Here is a 19,264-nt window from a genome sequence, read left to right on the forward strand (position 1 = left end):
ATTTATTTATTTAAGACATTTCTATGCCATCTTTATTTTAATTTTATTTAGATTTATATTCCGCTTTTCGTACTTTTTTCAGCGTTTCAAAGTGGATTACATTCAGGTACTGTAGGTATTTCCATATCCCCAGAGGGCTTACTGTTATGCTCACCGAAGTGGACCCTTGGTCCGACGATGACTGATTAGGCCACCGTCGGTAGGCGAGGCCGATCCTCAGAGTTGAAAGTAGGAGTGAAGAAGATCTGGATGCAGGCGCCTCCTGCTGGTCATGTAATCCAGATGCTGGCGCCTCCAGATGGTCGAGACAACAATAGCAGACGCCTTCAGCGGGTCGAGGAACCAAGCCCGAGGATCTCTTAAAGAAGTCCAATCCAGTAGTCGTGAGCCAGAGAGGTCCGCAGCCAGTCCAGGAATCAAGAGCCAGAGATATCCGCAGCCAGTCCAGGGGTCGAGAGCCAGAGAAGTCCGCAGCCAGTCCAGGAATCAAGAGCCAGAGAAGGTACAACGCCAAGCCAGGGATCGAGGAACCAGAGGAAACGTCAGTCGGACCAGGGACCAACACAGGAAGACAACCAGGAACCAGGAACAGAACAACGCAGGAGCCAAGAAGTCAAGGCAAGGTCTGGAGGTCCAGACCTTGCTTAAATAGTCCCCAGCCAATAGGAGGACCGCAGGAAGGAACCAGCTCACATCCTGTGAGTGTTCCTTTAAATTTAGGGCCAGAGCCGCCCGCGTGGCCCTAGCAGCAGTCAGGGGGTGGGGCTAAGCCGCGCGGGGAGAAACGCCGTGGCCATGTTGAATTAGCAGCGGCAGCTGCCTCTGAGGAGCCCGACTGATCCGGCTCAGTGCCGGCGGTCCGACCAGCCCCTGGGGATGGCGGTAAGTCCCGGTCGCGGCTTGCCGCGGCCGGAATTCATAACACTTACAATCTAAGGGGGTCATTTATCAAAATGCGCTAAGGCATTTTCGCATGCATTAAGGGCTTATCGCATGTGAAAAGCGCCATTAATGCATGCGATAAGCCCTTAACGCATGCGATAATGTGTAAACACATGCGAAGAGGGCTGTACCGCAGATTGCGATGCAAATTTTAAAAAGGGGAGGAATAGGGGAGGAGTTGGGGGAGGTCTAATGTAAAGTAGGTGCTGCTATCGCTGTTTGCGATAGATTTTGTGCATTATCGCAGGCCATTAACGCTGAAAATAACCACACCTTTTTTATTTGCACTAAGGACAGATCACATGCGATATCGTGTACCATGCTATTTATCGCGGCATATACCGGGTGCGATAAAAACTGTAAACAGCTACCCAGCCTTTCTGGACCAATAAAAATGCTTGTTTTTAGTAGGTGAACCTTTATGAGACCATCTGATCACTGCCAGGTGTATATATACACGGCCACATCATGCCTTGCCAGTCCTGTCGCAGACCACTGCATGTGGAATCAGGACAACCTGAGCAACAGGCCAGGCCACATCCAAAATATCACAGGGAGTTACCAGCAGTGCAGGCAGAGCCTGCACTTCCCGCAGGGTCACAGGCCTGGTCAGGGCAGGCCACATGCCAGGGCCCAGGCGAGAATAAATAGGGACCGTATATTCTCTCCACGTACTTCTTTGTAGGGCATGCCTGAGGACGCAATGGTGAGCAGGTATCGTCTCAGCTCTCAGGCTATACATGAGTTATATGAAGACATGCGAGTTGATCTGGATCCTGCAACCATAAGGTCCCATGCCATCCCTGGCATGACCAAGCTGTTGGCTGTACTCCATTTCACTGCCAGCTGCTCCTTCCACACCACAGTAGGAGTTGTGGTAAGAATGAATCAAGAGCACATTTTCATGCTGTCTGGATCATGGCCCGCATTCATCGCTACATATACTTTCATCGCAACAGGCAGGGCTTGATGGACTTGAAGAGAGCTTTTTATGCCTTGGCATACTTCCCCAATGTTATTGGAGCTATCGACTGCACACATGTGGCCATCATTCCACCACGTGAATGGGATGCAGCTTACCACAACAGGAAGCTATTCCACTCCCTCAATGTCCAAATGGTCTGTGATGCAGGAATGCATATTCTGGATGCAGTGGCCAGGTACCCGGGTGGAATGCATGATTCCTTTATACTAAGGCAATCGGGCCTTTTTGATGACTTTAAGGCTGGCCTGTACGGTGATGCTTGGCTTGTAGGTAACAGACGTCATCTTTTCTGTATTCCATATCATGCATTGTTGCTGTTATTTATTTATTTATTTGTTTGTTTATTTATTTATTTATCGACTTTTTTATACCGACATTCGTGGGTACATCATATCGGTTTACAAAGAACTAATAGAGAAAATACAGAGAACAGGGCATAGGGAACAGGGTGCAAATAACAATATATATAGATTAACTAATGATAAAGGAGTAATAGAGAGGCAGTAATAAGATAACAATAAACATAATGATAACATAATAGGAGTTGGTTAGGTACAACAGTAAGGGGAGAAAGTAAAATATATATTGTAGAATGATATCATATCACCTAAAAAGTTGTGGGGTAATAGTTGTGGGCTTGCCATGGCCATGCTCAGTGTTCCAACCCAGTATACATGGCTTGTCAGGGGTCCTTAGCAAGTGATAAGCTTAATGTATGCCTTTTGAACAGCCTTGTTCACTGTCCTGCTGCAGTTCTGTGGGCAAAGGACTCAGTAATGGTGTGAAATATGAAGCTGTATCTAGGTGCCTAGTACTTTTCAGCTATATGTTCCTTTTCCTATGAGTCCCTGTGGTGGCGTTCCAATGTCTGCACACTGCACACTGCTGCCATACTCCCTGTATGTGTGATTATATACCGAGCCATTTAGCACATTGGCAGCTACTGTAAATGTGTACCCTTGCCCTCCTGTACACCAAGTATGGTGCCCTGCATGTTGCTAGCCTCTAGTATTGCCTCTATAGGCTATTGTGCCACAACCTGCCAGACTCCACAACCTGCACTCCTGCAATGCACAATCACCATAACAATATAAGCAACGGTCAATCCTTTCACTGCAGGTCTCACAGCTGTAATGTTGGTGTGTGCAGTTGTCTGGCAGCTACACCTCTGTACCCTTTGCTACATTCGAAGGGGCAGTTAGGCCATCTGTGCCACATGCACATCCAATGCTGTACTGATGAACATATCAGATGGTTAGCGCAACTCCTAACTACATTGCAGTCAGGCAACACTAATGAGCCTTTAAGGCTCAGCAATGTTCCAGGCTATCTTGAGCTGTGTAACTGGATGTTGTGGGTAGGCAGTCACAATTGGCTATAACATAGCTTACAGTAATGTGTTCCTTATGTCATTGGTGCAGGAGATTTAGGTTATGGTTGCCGGCCATGGCTTCTCACCCCATACACATACCTAATACGCCTGCAGAGATGAGATACAACGACGCTTTATGTGCTACCCGCACAGTCATTGAATGCACCTTTGGCCTTCTTAAAAGCCGCTTTCGCTGTTTAGACAAGAGCTTTAATGTATGCCCCAGACAAAGCTGCCAGGATTATCCTACTGTGCTATGCTTTCCATAATGTGGCAGTACGTCATGGACTACCAATGGATATATGTCTCGATCTCCCACAGGATCCCGCATGTGTCAATTCCCGAGCCCAGGAGACCCTAGCGACTGGCAGCCAGATTCGCCAGAACCTTATAGTTTCACACTTTGTCTGATGGCCCTGGGCAATGGAATGTGTGGGGGAATGGCATTGGTAGGTGTGGCTGACGAATAAGAGCAGCGCTTCCACTCATAACTAGTAATTTGGTATTATGTGTATGCCTAGGTACCAGGCCTATTTTCATTACTGTCTATTATGGATCTTTGCACTGGCGTTGGAATAAAAGCTGTGCTGCCAAGTTAACATTTTATACATGGTGTAGCCACCTTCTGTTCTGCCTGCATGACACAGAAAAAGAGGCTGGTCTGTTAACACAGTCTGTCACCTACCTAGAACCATGTGGGGTGACAGGCATCAGGGTGCACCTCTCACCCATTTTGATATGTCCATGTCACAGTTTTCTAAAAGTTGAAATGGCCAACATGCGTAAGCACCATGCACAGTGGTTGTTGTATATTTGTTGCATGTCTGTGTGTATTTACAAGGACCTTTACAGTTAAATGTGAAACCTGGGCTTACTCACATTACCTGTAATGTGAGTAAGCCCAGGTACACATGTACAGAATAGGGTGTGTACCTGTATGTACACAGCGAACACTTTGCTGTGTACATACAGGTACACACCCTATTCTGTACATGTGTACAGGTGTACAAAGTGTGGATATAAGTCACCTTCAGGTGACAGTGCTTCATGTACATTGGAAGTGTGTACCATGGGTGCCCACAAATCCGCACACCGCACACATCACACAGCAGAGCCCTCTCACCTTTCCTTACAAGCAGGCAGAACGTCTTGGTGCTATGACTTTCAGGTTTCACAATGTGCATAGCTCCTTGGAACCAGCCTTTGGGCTTTCACAATGCAAGGTTAACTGAGTACATGGTCGCAAGGACAGGCTATTGGCTGTGGTGGTATCATGCTGATATGACAAGTGCCCCCTCATATTATCATGTGAATCTCCACTTGCTGGACTGTGAAGGCACATTACACTATGACTTACAGGCCATCACACTCTGCAGTAGTCACCTGACACACCAGTCATACTGCTGTCTCAGGTTTCACTTACAGATTTTACCATCATGCACGCCAAGGGTTTACCATCCTTTCAGTTGTCTTTCACATGATGACTAAGTATAATATCCCTATGGGTGCCTGTTCTGACGTCCGAGTCATTACACTGTTTCTGCTCTTATTCAGCTTTAACAATCAGCACTTCTGTTTGTTCTTTCATGATAACCATTACAGGAATGGCACACATACTGAAATCTACAGGGCATGTATTATGTGTGAGGCCCTGCAAAGCACATAGTCTCGCACACTAACCATATTGTACTGCAAACTACCTAATGCTAAACACTTGCAGGCTTTCATCATGTGTACCTTCAGCTCTTCCACATGTGTGTGAAGGTCTGTGAACAGCAGCAAAGGTGAACAGTGCTTGTGTTGTTACCTTTTGCCATTTGTAGGATTCTTAACCTGTCCTTTGGTCCTATCCAGTCCATGCAGGGTGGCGTATATGGCTGTCTCAGCAGCCTAACTTTGGTGAACTGAACCTGAAAGATTCATCAGGCATTCTCAGATGTACTGCATTCTCATTTGGTTGGACAACTCCTAACACAAATGTCAGGTATATATTATGCTAGATTATGTCCTTTACATGTTCGCATTGTGGCAAGCTGCCCTGTACAGTATGTTAAACCATTCTGTGGCTCTTTATCCAATCAGCCATGAACGTTATGTGAAAATTAGCTGTTGGCGAGGTGTTTTCGGAATGCAGCTATACTTACTGTTAGTGAAGGAGGGAGCTGAAATGAGTGAGAAGCAGGTACAGTTCATTGTCTGTGAGTACCTTCATCCATATTTACAGGCTTGCCATTCACAGAGTACCATTGGACCAATTGTCTGTGAAGGGACAGCAACCTGTACTGGGTTGTCATAACATACATGTGCGTGATACGTATGTTATGGAGTTCTAAGTGCACCATGCTCACTCGGACACTTGTTGCTTTTGGCACTTGTTGCTTTTGGCACTTCCGCCTTTATGTGAAGTGAACATAAGAGTATAGCATGTAATCAGGTTCCAGGTTTTTTTCCAACCAATAGTTTTGGGTGCTTTTAGATAGTAGGAGGTGTCTGTAGCCCAGGGCCCTCGGACACTGTTCCACTATGTACTAGGGTCACTAAGGTTTCATATATTACCCTTATAGTTCTAGAACTTATGACATCACTCTGTGAATGTGCTGTTCATGCAGGTGCAGAGGTGTGGCAGTGCCCATAGTTATATATTGATTTGTTTGTCACATCTGGTATATTGCCTGAGCTTACTCTAAGGACCATAGCAAGGGTTGGGCCATAACTGTTTGTACGTAGTCACATCATGTACTGTTTATTAGAGATGTGCTTCGTTTTTTTCTGCCGGGTCGTTTTTTGACTCGGATACCTCGTGGTAAATTTCGGGTTTTCTCGTTTCGTTTTTTTGAAAAACGAAACGAGGAAACCCGAAACCGGGCCAAAAAACGAAACGGCAAAGGAAGCTTAAAGAAAACCCACCCCAAGCATTTAAAATCAGTTTTCTACATAAATACAAAGTTTACAAACTACCCCCCCCCATCCCGATCCCTCCCCAAGACTTACTAAGTACATCCCTGGTGATCCAGCGGGGTCCCGGGTTCCATTTGCCCTCCGTGCCCATGCTACTTGCAAGCCGTGCTCTTTAAAATGGTGCCAAATAGAGATGTGCTTCGTTGTTCGCCCGAAGTAGGAAATTGCCCGAAATTTCCTACTTCGGGTTTTTTTCGGAGGCCCGAAACCCGAAAAGAATTTTCCCCGACTTTCGGGGAAATTTCGGTTTTCGGGTTTGCCTGGGGGAGGGGCACACATTTTTTTTTTTTTTTAATTAAAACCCACCCCAAACCACCCCAAACATTTACCTTAACTATAGTTCACCACCCCCCCCCATCCCGATCCCTCCCCAAGACTTACAAAGTAGATCCCTGGTGGTCCAGTGGGGTCCCGGGATCCATTTGCCCTCCTCCGTGCCCATGTTTCTGCAGCCGTGCTCTTTAAAATGGTGACGCGCAGCCTCTGAACACCATGTCACAGGGGCTACCGGCGCCATTGGTCAGCCCCTGTCACATGGCCATCGGCGCCATCTTGTGCTCCTGTCATGTGACTGGAGCTGACCAATGGCGCCGAAAGCCTCTGTGACATAGTATGGGCAAAGGCTATCGGCGCCATTTTGATTACTGGCAGCTGACAACGAAATGGCTCCCGGACCCCCGCTGGACCCCCAGAGATTATTGGCAAGCCTTGGGGGGGTCAGAAGGGGGGCTCCTGACCCCCCCAAGGCTTGCCAATAATCCCTGGGGGTCCAGCGGGGGTCCAAAAGCGATTTCGTTGTCGGCTGCCAGTAATCAAAATGGCGCCGATAGCCTTTGCCCATACTATGTCACAGAGGCTTTCGGCGCCATTGGTCAGCTCCAGTCACATGACAGGAGCACAAGATGGCGCCGATGGCCATGTGACAGGGACTGACCAATGGCGCCGGTAGCCCCTGTGACATGGTGTTCAGAGGCTGCGCGTCACCATTTTAAAGAGCACGGCTGCAGAAACATGGGCACGGAGGAGGGCAAATGGATCCCGGGACCCCGCTGGACCACCAGGGATCTACGTTGTAAGTCTTGGGGAGGGATCGGGATGGGGGGGGGGTGGTAGTGATAGATATGTAAAAAAAGAATTTTAAATGCTTGGGGTGGTTTTTTATAAAGATTCCTTTGCCGTTTCGTTTTTTGGCCCGGTTTCGGGTTTCCTCATTTCGTTTTTTCGAAAAACGAGACGAGGAAACCCGAAATTTACCACGAAGTATCCGAGTCAAAAAACGACCCGGCAGGAAAAAACGAAGCACATCTCTAGTGCCAAATAGCCTCTGAACTACCATGTCACAGGGGCTACCGGCGCCATTGGTCAGTCCCTGTCACATGGCCATCGGCGCCATCTTGTGCTCCTGTCATTTGACTGGAGCTGACCAATGGCGCTGAAAGCCTCTGTGACATAGTATGGGCAAAGGCTATCGGCGCCATTTTGATTACTGGCAGCCGACAACGAAATCGCTTTTGGACCCCCGCTGGACCCCCAGGGATTATTGGCAAGCCTTGGGGAGGTCAGGGGGGGGGGGGTGTTGTATTATAGTTTATTTAAATGTTTTGGGTGGGTTTTAATTTTAAAAAAAAAAGTGTCCCTCTCCCCATGCAAACCCGAAAAACGAAATTTCCCCAAAAGTCGGGAAAAATTATTTTTGGGTTTCGGGGCCTCCGAAACCACAACGAGTTAGGAAATTTCGTTGAATTTCCTAACTCGGGCGAAAAACGAACCACATCTCTACTGTTTATGTGCAGCTTGCCCACTCCATCTTTCACATACCGTTGACTATTCATGCTGCCAGCTTCTAAACTGAATTGCAAGGCTCATGCCTGTGTGCATGTTGTGCAGCCTGGAGAGTATTTATTTATTTATTTTTAACTTTTATATACCGACATTCTTGCATTAAATGCAAATCATGCCGGTTTACAGTGAAACAGAAAAAGCAGGAAAAAATTCCTTAGTCGAATACAATGAAACAGCTTAGTTAACAAAGGAAACATAAAAATAAATTTTTACATATACACAAAGGTTTGCACGAAGGGGTGCACAAAGGGGAGAGCCCCTTTGTCACGCCCCTTCGGCACGCGACGCCTGGTGTTGAGGCTGTCTTAACTGTCCGATGTTAGTGATGTCATGGTCTAATGATCGCAGCACTTACATCGCTGCTTCTTTCCAGTACATAATGATTATTTACAGCTTGTACTCAAAATAGTTGTAACTGCCTTATTCTCAGCATGCATGTAGATAGAAAGGTGCCTGATTACCTTTCTTTGTGTCCGGATGGGCATGCAATAACACCCCACACACCGGGATTGTGCTACAGCTGTCGCTCAGAATATGTATTTATTTCTGATCAGACGGTATGGCCATAGCATACCCCACAGTAGGGATGTGCAGAGCAAAATTTTATGTTCATATTTTTTATGTCCGAAAGGGGGTCCCACTTGCGGCCAATATGGACATAAAAAAAATCCAATGAGTTGGGTATATGTACATATGTGCAAAAAAAAAATTTAAACCCCCTCACCCTCCTTAATCCCCCCCCAGACTTACCACAACTCCCTGGTGATCGAGCGAGGAGTGAGGACGTCATTTCTGCAATCCTTGGCGAGAAGCATGTGACGTCGGTGGCACGTCGAGTGACGCGGCGTCACGTGATTCCCGGCTCGTTCGCGCCGGACGGCTCGTTCGGCCCAAAAAGAACTTTTGGCCAGCTTGGGGGGGCCTCCTGACCCCCCCAAGCTGGCCAAAAGTTCTTTTTGGGCCAAACGAGCCGTCCGGCGCGAACTCGCCGGGAATCACGTGGCGCCGCGTCACTCGACGTGCCACCGACGTCACATGATTCCCGGCAAGTTCGCGCCGGACGGCTCGTTCGGCCCAAAAAGAACTTTTGGCCAGCTTGAGGGGGTCAGGAGGCCAGGAATCACGTGACGCCGCGTCTGAGTGACGCGGCGCCACGTGATTCCCGGCTCGTTCGCGCCGGACGGCTCATTCGGCCCAAAAAGAACTTTTGGCCAGCTTGGGGGGGTCAGGAGGCCCCCCCAAGCTGGCCAAAAGTTCTTTTTGGGCCGAACGAGCCGTCCGGCGCGAACGAGCCGGGAATCACGTGACGCCGTCGTCACTCGACGTGCCGCCGACGTCACATGCTTCTCGCCAAGGATTGCAGAAATGGCGTCCTCACTCCTCGCTCCATCACCAGGGAGTTGTGGTAAGTCGGGGGGGGGGGATTAAGGAGGGTGAGGGGGTTTATATTTTTATTTTGGCTCAACAATCGCGATTTCCCACATATCGAACATATCTATGTTCGATATGTGGGAAATCCGATCGTTTATGTCGAATCAATTTTTTAAGTAAAAAAAAAATATGAGTTGCGTTTTACTAATGCGGTCAATCCGAATGCACACCCCTACCCCACAGCACAACACCTATCTGCCTACACCAGCTCTGTATGGGGCATATGATATAGCAAGCTTTTACAGTGTCATGCTACAGGTACCCTATATTAGGGGTATGCATTCGTTTTCGGCGTATTGGCGATCCGCAATGTATATTACACTATTTGTAGTATTTGTGGGGAAGCGAAACGTATCGTGATTCCCCACGAATACATGAATCTTCCCCCGAAATATACGGCCACCTAAATAAAAATGTAAACAAACCCCCCAACCCTCCTGAACCCCCCCAAGACTTACCAAAACTCCCTGGTGGTCCAGCGGGGGGTCCGGGAACCATCCCCTGCACTCACACCCTTGGTGCCGGTTTCATCATGGCGCCGATAGCCTTTGTCACAGGGGCTACCGGTGCCAATGGTCAGCCCCTGTCACATGGCCATTGGCGCCATCTTGTGCTCCTACCATGTGACAGGGGCTGACCAATGGCACCGGTAGCCCCTGTGACATAGTATGGGCAAAGGCTATCGGCGCCATTTTGAGTAGTGGCATCGGATGGCCAGAGTGCAGGAGGTCACTCCGGGACCCCCGTTGGACCCCCAGGGACTTTTGGCCAGCTTGGGGGGCCTCCTGACCCCAAGACTTGCCAAAAGTCCAGCGGGGGTCCAGGAGTGACCTCCTGCACGCCGGCCGTCCGATGCCAGTAATCAAAATGGCGCCGATCGCCTTTGCCCTCACTATGTCACAGGTACCGACGGTCGGCCTCTGTGACATAGTGAGGGCAAAGGCGATCGGCGCCATTTTGAATACTGGCATCGGACGGCCGGCGTGCAGGAGGTCACTCCTGGACCCCCGCTGGACTTTTGGCAAGTCGTGTCGGGGTCAGGAGGCCCCCCCAAGCTGGCCAAAAGTCCCTGGGGGTCTCAGAGCGACCTACTGCACTCCGGCCATCCGATGCCACTATTCAAAATGGCGCCGATAGCCTTTGCCCATACTATGTCACAGGGGCTACCGGTGCCATTGGTCAGCCCCTGTCACATGGTAGGAGCACAAGATGGCACTGATGGTCATGTGACAGGGGCTGACCAATGGCACCGGTAGCCCCTGTGACAAAGGCTATCGGCGCCATGATGAAACCGGCACTGAGGGTGTGAGTGCAGGGGATGGTTCCCGGACCCCCCGCTGGACCACCAGGGAGTTTTGGTAAGTCTTTGGGAGATCAGGAGGGTGGGGGGGGGGGGGGGTTAGTTAATTTGAATTTTAGCAGGCACACGAATAGAAATCGCCGTATTAATGCATCAGGGCGCCATACGGCCGGATGCAATGTATCTGCTCCCCGACGAATCCGAATCACGAATGCAACGTATGGCGTCCCTCTGCACATCCCTACCCTATATAAATTTTTTGAGAATGCCTGGGTGTCCCCTTTAAAAATCTGTGTATGGTATATCATACCTTATACCACCATTCTGTTCAAGTTAGCTGTGCTTGGAGTGAGTGCTCTTACACAGTCTAAACTGCGTTCCCAAATGTGGACAGCAGGACAACATCAGTACTGTGTGGAACAGCATCTGCTGAGGTGGCAAGTAGCAAAGTGGTGTGTTGCTCTGTATCAGGAACACCTGTACAGTCAGACTCCCATGCCTGTACTGGGCTCCCTTGTGGGTGTGTTACGTATGTTTTTACTAAGGCTTCCCTTATACCTACTGTACAAACTCCCAAAGCAAGGCTGTATGCAGATGGCCAGTGCCATAATGTATAATATGGTACAGAAACCATTATCATGCCTACTGATCTGAATTGTGCTGTGAGTGTGCACAATATCCCCTTAACAGTATTTAAGCAGTGCTAAACTTATGGGCAAAATATATTACAATGGCATGTGACCTGTATATAATGTTATACGGTAATAGCATAGCAGCTTGTCAATAACAAGCTATCTCTTTGAAATAAACAGATACAGGTACTACATGCAGTGTAAAGGTATATTGTAGACCCATGTGGATCTGCATAGCAGGCCATGTTCTTTGTGTACTGCATTGTTGACAGGGAATTCATGTGCTGTAAATTCCACTGTCATAGGAACAGTGAGATGGCACTCTCACATGGGCAAAAGGTATGGACAGAACAATTGGCTTGCTTTTAAATAGTATGTTTGACTAATTGAACCTGCCTTGTACTACTACTAGCAAGGTATATATTTTTATATGCACCTTCTTTGTCACACTGTGTCTGGCAATGTACAAAGCTCACAATGCAGTGTGACACACACTCACTATTACCTACAGTACTTTGTTGTAGAACAACATTACTTGTATGTTGTGACATACCCTTGTGTTGGACATTTGCAACCTTTCACATTACGTATACAGTACCCTCATTGAACATCCTCCTTCATTGCTTTGAACACCCAGCCGGTAAATGCACACTATATGAAGTGTTGGCATTTAATGTACACAGCAGTGACACATAGGAAATTGAAAGCCCCATAAACATTACATTGACCATGTGCAACCCTTAACAATAATGAAACACAAGGAGAGCAGATACACATGAATATACTTTTTAAAGCTGTGTGCATTTTATTAACACATTGTTGTATTCCACTGCTGACATTTACGCCAATGTCTTAGATAATCACAATCTGCCAGGTCATGTGAAGACACATCTTATAATTATTCCTGTTCACTGAACAGCACTGTCATTATGAACCTGTAACTAATATATATGGAAACAGCAGAATTACATCTACAGGTATACCAGTGTAAACATATAGCAGATTCATGATGACACAAAGAACATCTAGAAACTGGAAGTGGCACCCCTGCTAAACTACTGATGGTAAGAGATAAGGTTATGATGCTGTATAATGTGATAAAAGGCAAAGGCCCCAGACTGTCCATGTTGAAAGAGTGCACTGAAAGAGGACAGCTAGAGAGTTAGGGCAGCAGAGTTCCAGCAAAGGCCCCAGACTGTCCATGTTGAAAGAGTGCACTGAAAGAGGACAGCCAGAGTGCCAGGGCAGCAGAGTTCCAGCAAAGGGCCCAGACTGTCCATGTTGAAAGAGTACACTGAAAGAGGACAGCCAGAGAACCAGGGCAGCAGAGTTCCAGCAAAGGGCCCAGACTGTTCATGTTGAAAGAGTACACTGAAAGAAGACAGCCAGAGAGCAATGGCAGCAGAGTTCCAGCAACCAACCAGCAGGAGAACAAGCACAAGGTCCAGCAGCAGCACTGATGGAGCAGGTGAAGACGCAGCAGCATGGGAGCAGGAGGGCCAGGATGAGACACAGCAGCATGGGAGCAGGAGGGCCAGGATGAGACACCCCACAGCAGGCAGCCAGATCTTGGAGCAGATGAGAAGAGGAGACACCCTGCAGCAGGCAGCCAGATCTTGGAGCAGATGAGGAGACACCCCGCAGCAGGCAGCCAGATCCTGGAGCAGAAGAGGAGACACCCCGCAGCAGACAGCCAGATCTTGGAGCAGATGAGAAGAGGAGACACCCCGCAGCAGGCAGCCAGATCCTGAAGCAGATGAGAAGAGGAGACACCCCGCAGCAGGCAGCCAGATCCTGGAGCAGATGAGAAGAGGAGACACCCCGCAGCAGGCAGCCAGATCCTGAAGCAGATGAGAAGAGGAGACACCCCGCAGCAGGCAGCCAGATCCTGGAGCAGATGAGAAGAGGAGACACCCCGCAGCAGGCAGCCAGATCCTGGATTAGATGAGAAGAGGAGGCACCCCGCAGCAGCCAGCCAGATCCTGGAGCAGATGAGAAGAGGAGGCATCCCGCAGCAGCCAGCCAGATCCTGGAGCAGATGAGAAGGGGAGACACCCCGCAGCAGCCAGCCAGATCCTGGAACAGATGAGAAGAGGAGGCACCCCGCAGCAGCCAGCCAGATCCTGGAGCAGATGAGAAGAGGAGACACCCCGCAGCAGGCAGCCAGATCCTGGAGCAGATGAGGAGACACCCTGCAGCAGCCAGCCAGATCCTGGAGCAGATGAGAAGAGGAGGCACCCCGCAGCAGCCAGCCAGATCCTGGAGCAGATGAGAAGAGGAGGCACCCCGCAGCAGCCAGCCAAATCTTGGAGCAGATGAGGAGACACCCCGCAGCAGGCAGCCAGATCCTGGAGCAGATGAGGAGACACCCCGCAGCAGCCAGCCAGATCCTGGAGCAGATGAGGAGGCACCCCGCAGCAGCCAGCCAGATCCTGGAGCAGACAAGAAGAGGTAAGTGCACGTGGATCTGTTTCCTTCCATCTAGACGGCACAGGAACTCTGTGAAGGGCCCATGCACATCCGTTTCCTTCCATCTAGATGGCACAGAAACTCTGTGAAGGGCCCACACAGAGTAGCTGGAGAGAAGGGTTTTTTTGCCCATGGGGATCCCCTTTAGGGCCCTTTTCCACGTGGGCCCTTGCCTCTTGGAGGTGGCATTACTTTGGAGGGCCGACTTTGGAGGGACTGCTGCGGGGGGTTGATGCCAGGGAGGAGGACTCTGATGTCGGGTAGGGCATGCGCTCCAGGATCTTGTAACCGTCTCTTTTTAGTCAGTAAGGAGGTCCAGACAACTGATCCGTAAAGACAGACTTTTATTGCCAGCAAGATGCAGCTAAGACAAAGGCTCAGTACAACTGCATGCCCCTCCCCTCCAGGAGCAGACTCTTATGCACTTTACAGTTCTTATCTTTTACACATGCGTTCTAAGCATTGCTGAGCAAGCATATTCCGGCTGAAGGGGCTACTGACCCCCTCTCTAGACACCCTGGAACTTTCGTGAAACTTCTCCCATGTTCTGCAGGAGAGGCTGCTGGGACTTGCAGTTCTGGAAAGGAATTCGCGAGTCTGCAGTAATACAGCCCATCACATAATACATCCATTGTTCTAATCTAGGTTACAGCAGTGAAAGCTTATCAGAGAATAAGAACAGCGAAGCCAAAAAAATGAAAATGTGCAATGTGCTGACAGAGAGTTTCTCAATGTCCTAATTACAGCTGTATTGCAGACTGTAAGTAAACCCGTCATGAAGCAGGGAATTCTGGTACATGAAGTCCTTTGTCAGGTTGAAGCGTTCAGACCCCTTCATTCCCCCCTTTGATACTTATCATTCTTTATGAAAAGTATCACACCATCACAACGCAACTGTGGAGCTGAAAGAAACAGAAACAAGAAAAATTAGCAATTTGAGTTCTCAGGGGGCCCTAATTTCCCAAACAGTCCGATGGTTTCTTCACGGGTTTGAGACGGATGGGCCCTAATGGCTCCACCCCCCTTTGTAGCCCGAACTTGTCATGTATGGGAAGATGGCCCAGGATAAAACATGAGGATGGTTAAACAGGTTCTATAGGCTCAGAGGAATACATGTACAGTGACAGGAGCTGCGTGGCTGTTTTGCGTTCAGCAATGTCCTTCATCACCTGACGAAGGCGGTTTGAGCAAGAAAGGAATAATTCAGGGTCCTAAAAGACAAAACAGAATTAAACTGGCTGGGATAACAAACAAGCTCTTAAATCCACCGATCATGGAAAACCAACCACGGAATCCATTGGTCCAGTCCCAAGCACTATTCCACTGCTGGACAGGGACGTGTGCCATCTTGACCATGTGATCAGTGATGTCTTGGATAACCTTGTTTTGGTCATCTACCTGTAAACAACAATTGGAGAGGTTAAATGTTCCACAAACCCTCCTTCCTGGGCCAGAGGATAATCTAAAACCAATCTATTCTGGTACACTGCAGTCATAATTTTGGTATTTTGTTTTGCCCAGAGTTTAAGAGCGAAAGCAGTCGTTGGTGATGAGCTCCAGGACTGCCTGAAGCCTGATGATTCGATGCAATTAATACTGCTTGGAAGGGTTCCCGAGTTGCCCCTTTTTGCTGCTTCATCTGCTCTCTGATTTCCTTGACATAGGGTTTGATTTCCTGGTGTGTGCTTTGCAATGTATTACAGCCACCTTGCGAGGTAGCCAAACTGCGTCTAGTAATTCACGTACTTCTGATGCATTGTTCAATTGTTTCCCTCTATAATGCTCCATGCACTTGAATTGTAAGAAAGGCATATTTAGAGTCTGTATAGATATTTACAGTTTTCCTTCTGCCAACTGCAGAGCTCGAGTAAGGGCAATTAGTTCAGCTTTTTGTGCAGACGTTCCTGGGGGAAGAGGTTGAGCCTCAACGATTTCATCTTCGGATACAACAGCATATCCAGCAGAACGTATCTCATGAATGATTTGGCTGCTCCCATCAGTTAATAAAGTCCAAGCTCCTTGCCAGGGTTGATCCCTCAGGTCTGGTCTACTGGAATGTATTGTAGTCATGACTTCTTTACAATCATGGGCAACTGGTTCAGGTGCCGGCATAAGAGTGGCCGGGTTCAAGTTTTTGCTGTCTTGTATTTGAATTTCAGGTGTTTCACACAGTAAGGCTTAATACTTGACGAGACGTGAATTAGTCATCCATTTTGGTCCATGGGTCTCTAGCAGTCCTTGAATGGTGTGGGGAGTTGTTACGTTCAGAGTTTGACCAAAAGTTAATTTGACTGCTTCTGGAATTAGTAAGCATGCAGCCGCAATGCTTTGAAGGCAACCAGGCCATCCTTTTGCAACATTGTCCATTCCTTTTGAGAGATATGCAACAGGTCGCTCCCATGAGCCTAGAGTTTGAGTCAATACCCCAATGGCCATTCCTTTCTTTTCATCGACGAATAGATGGAATGGTTTCATTACATCTGGCAATCCTAAAGCAGGTGGTTCAATTAAGGCTTCTTTTAATTGACGTAAGCTTGCTAGCTCGTGTCCTTCCCATTGAAAAGTTTGAGACTCTGATTCCTTACCCCGCAACTTGTCGTACAGGGGTTGGGCCATAACTGCATAGTTAGCAATCCACAGTCTACAGTATCCTGCAGCTCCAAGGAACGCTCGGAGTTCCTTCTTACAAGTGGGTACAGGTTGACCTCGTATTGAACTGGTGCGAGAAATTCCCAGACAACGGGTTCCTCCACGTATTTGGAAGCCTAAATATTCTACTTCCAACTCACAGATTTGCGCTTTCTTTTTACTTGCACGATATCCTTTTGAGTACAACGTCTTTAGCAGCTGAAGAGTGGATACTTCACATTCGAGGTACGTCTCTCGAAACACCAGAAGATCATCCACGTATTGTATTACTGGCCCATACATGACTTGGTACATCTTCAAGTCTTTTGCCAGTTGCTCACCGAACAGCGTAGGTGAGTGCCTAAACCCTTGAGGCAAACGAGTCCATGTGTACTGCTGCTTTATTCCAGTAGGTGCATTTTCCCATGTGAAAGCAAAAATCTTCTGACATTCCTCCGCCACCGGGACGGAGAAGAAGGCATCTTTGAGATCAATGACACTGTACCACTTTGATGCAGGAGAGACTTGAGCCAAGATTGAATATGGATTTGGCACGAGGGCTACTAGATCTTCTACTTGACTATTCACTTTCCGTAGGTCTTGTACTGGTCGATAATCATCAGATCCAGGTTTCTTTACGGGCAACAAAGGGGTGTTCCAAGCAGATCGGATTCGTCGGAGAATGCCCAAGTCGTACAGTCTCTGCAGATGTATCTGGATTCCTTGCCTGGCCATATATGGAATGGGGTATTGAGGTTGATTAATCACCTGTGCATTCTGTTTCATCTCTATCCATATGGGGGTAGCGTCGATAGCTATTCCTCCCGGGTTCTGTTCGAACCATACTTGGGGTACACTATCCATCAGTTGTCTTCGTTTTTGTTGAGGGGGGTGTTGTTTTCATATCGATGTTCGATGGTTCGTTCGACTATGGGAAGATGTAGTCTCCATTCTTCTTGGAGGGGACAGATGAGTATCACTGGATGGTCCCCGAAGGAGGCTTTAACTTCCCTGTTGGTTGAAATCTCAATGTGGTCTGAGGCTTACACAGCAGGTTCCATCCGATAAGGGATACCATGGTCCCGCCTACTTGTATACTTCATTCTTTCTGCAGAGGGGCAGTGAGTACCTGACCTGAGGCACCCACTATAGAAACAGTCTCTTTCGTCGGGGGGGCCGATTGGTGCAGTCATGACAGATCGTTGGCCTCTGAGTCCAACAGGCCCCTGATTTTTGTTGTGTTACCTCGTGGATCTCCACCAGAGGGTCAGTGGGGATTCTTCCCTCCCCGGTCTCTTCAGGCTGTATGCTCCTTGTCGCCTCCCCCGCCATCTGCCAGTGGGGGTTGTCCGATCTCCTTCCTCCTCGGCCCCTTTGTGTCGGTGCAGGTCCATTTTTGTCGTTAGTATTCACTGCAGGGCTCCTGAATTTCTTTTGCCATTCTTTACAGTCTCTCTTCCAATGGCCTTCATTTTTGCAGTACGCACACTGATTCTTTCCCAAAGGGGGGGTCTTGTTCCCCCTCCTCTTCGCGGTCTGCCATTGTCTTGGCTCCTTCCCGTCCGCGTGTCCTCGAGAGCGGCGGCTAACAGTCACTTTCTCCTTCATGTCTCTACTTGCTTCTCTCTTTTCTCTTCCACTTCTCTATTTCCACATACCTGGTCTGCTATAGCTTTTAACTGGCTGAGGCTCATGCCCTCAAAGCCTTCGGCCTTCTGCAGCTTCTTTCGGATGTCGGGTCTCTATTATTAAGTTCCTGGTTGCAGGGACGGGCCCTTTTCTTCTCTTCCTGATCCCTGTTCACATACATCTCAAAATACGATGAAAAGATCACAATCCATCTGGAAATTGAATAGGTGACCTGCGCCTGGAGGCAAATCAATTCTGACGAGGCTGAGAAGCTGCAAAACATTGCTTCCTTCATACTTGTAAGTTTGGCATTGGGTTAATTCAATAAAGTCAACCTGGATCTGCAGGCAAGGATCCAGGGGGGGGCGCTTTAGGTGTGCAGGAGTGATGATCAAACCCTTGGAAGCCTTGTATCAATTACATTGCAAACACTAAGAACATATGGTAATAGCCAGAGCCCAGCCCCCACCAGTGGTAAAAGAACATAATTGCAATATATATATATATATATATGTGTGTGTGTGTGGGCCACTACCACTGAATCAAAATTTTTAATATTAAGTCTTTGTTTTCTGTGTTTTTTTTTTTTTTTTTTTACAAACGGCATCCTGTAATTCCCACAGTCAGAACTGCAGCTGTCTTATCTTGCTGCTTGCTATGCCCTGCATATTTAACAAAGCTTTAACAAAGGTCCCATTCTTAATCATTTCTCCTCTAATTTTCCCAGAGACAGCTTCAAAATAAACTGCGTCAGAAAAAGGGAGTTCATACTTTATCATGCGTTCCAATGTAACTTTTAAATAACAGATAATATATAGGAGACAAGTAAGAACAATAATTAACATGGTATTAGAGAATAATTGACTAACCTGTGGATGTATCAAGAGAAGGATAAGCATAGGGAGGACACTGGGATAGAAGATATGAGAAAACTAAAAACTTCTGATTAACAACGCCAGCATTGAAACGCACAGCCATATTGAATGCACTACGCACTGGCTCAACGTCTTTTTTTTTTTTTTCCTCTGGCTCGATTCCCTCCTCTCTCCTGTAATTATCTCTGCCGTTAACCCTTA

This window comes from Rhinatrema bivittatum, chromosome 6 (assembly GCF_901001135.1).
Source record: "Rhinatrema bivittatum chromosome 6, aRhiBiv1.1, whole genome shotgun sequence".
Lineage (NCBI taxonomy): Eukaryota > Metazoa > Chordata > Amphibia > Gymnophiona > Rhinatrematidae > Rhinatrema > Rhinatrema bivittatum.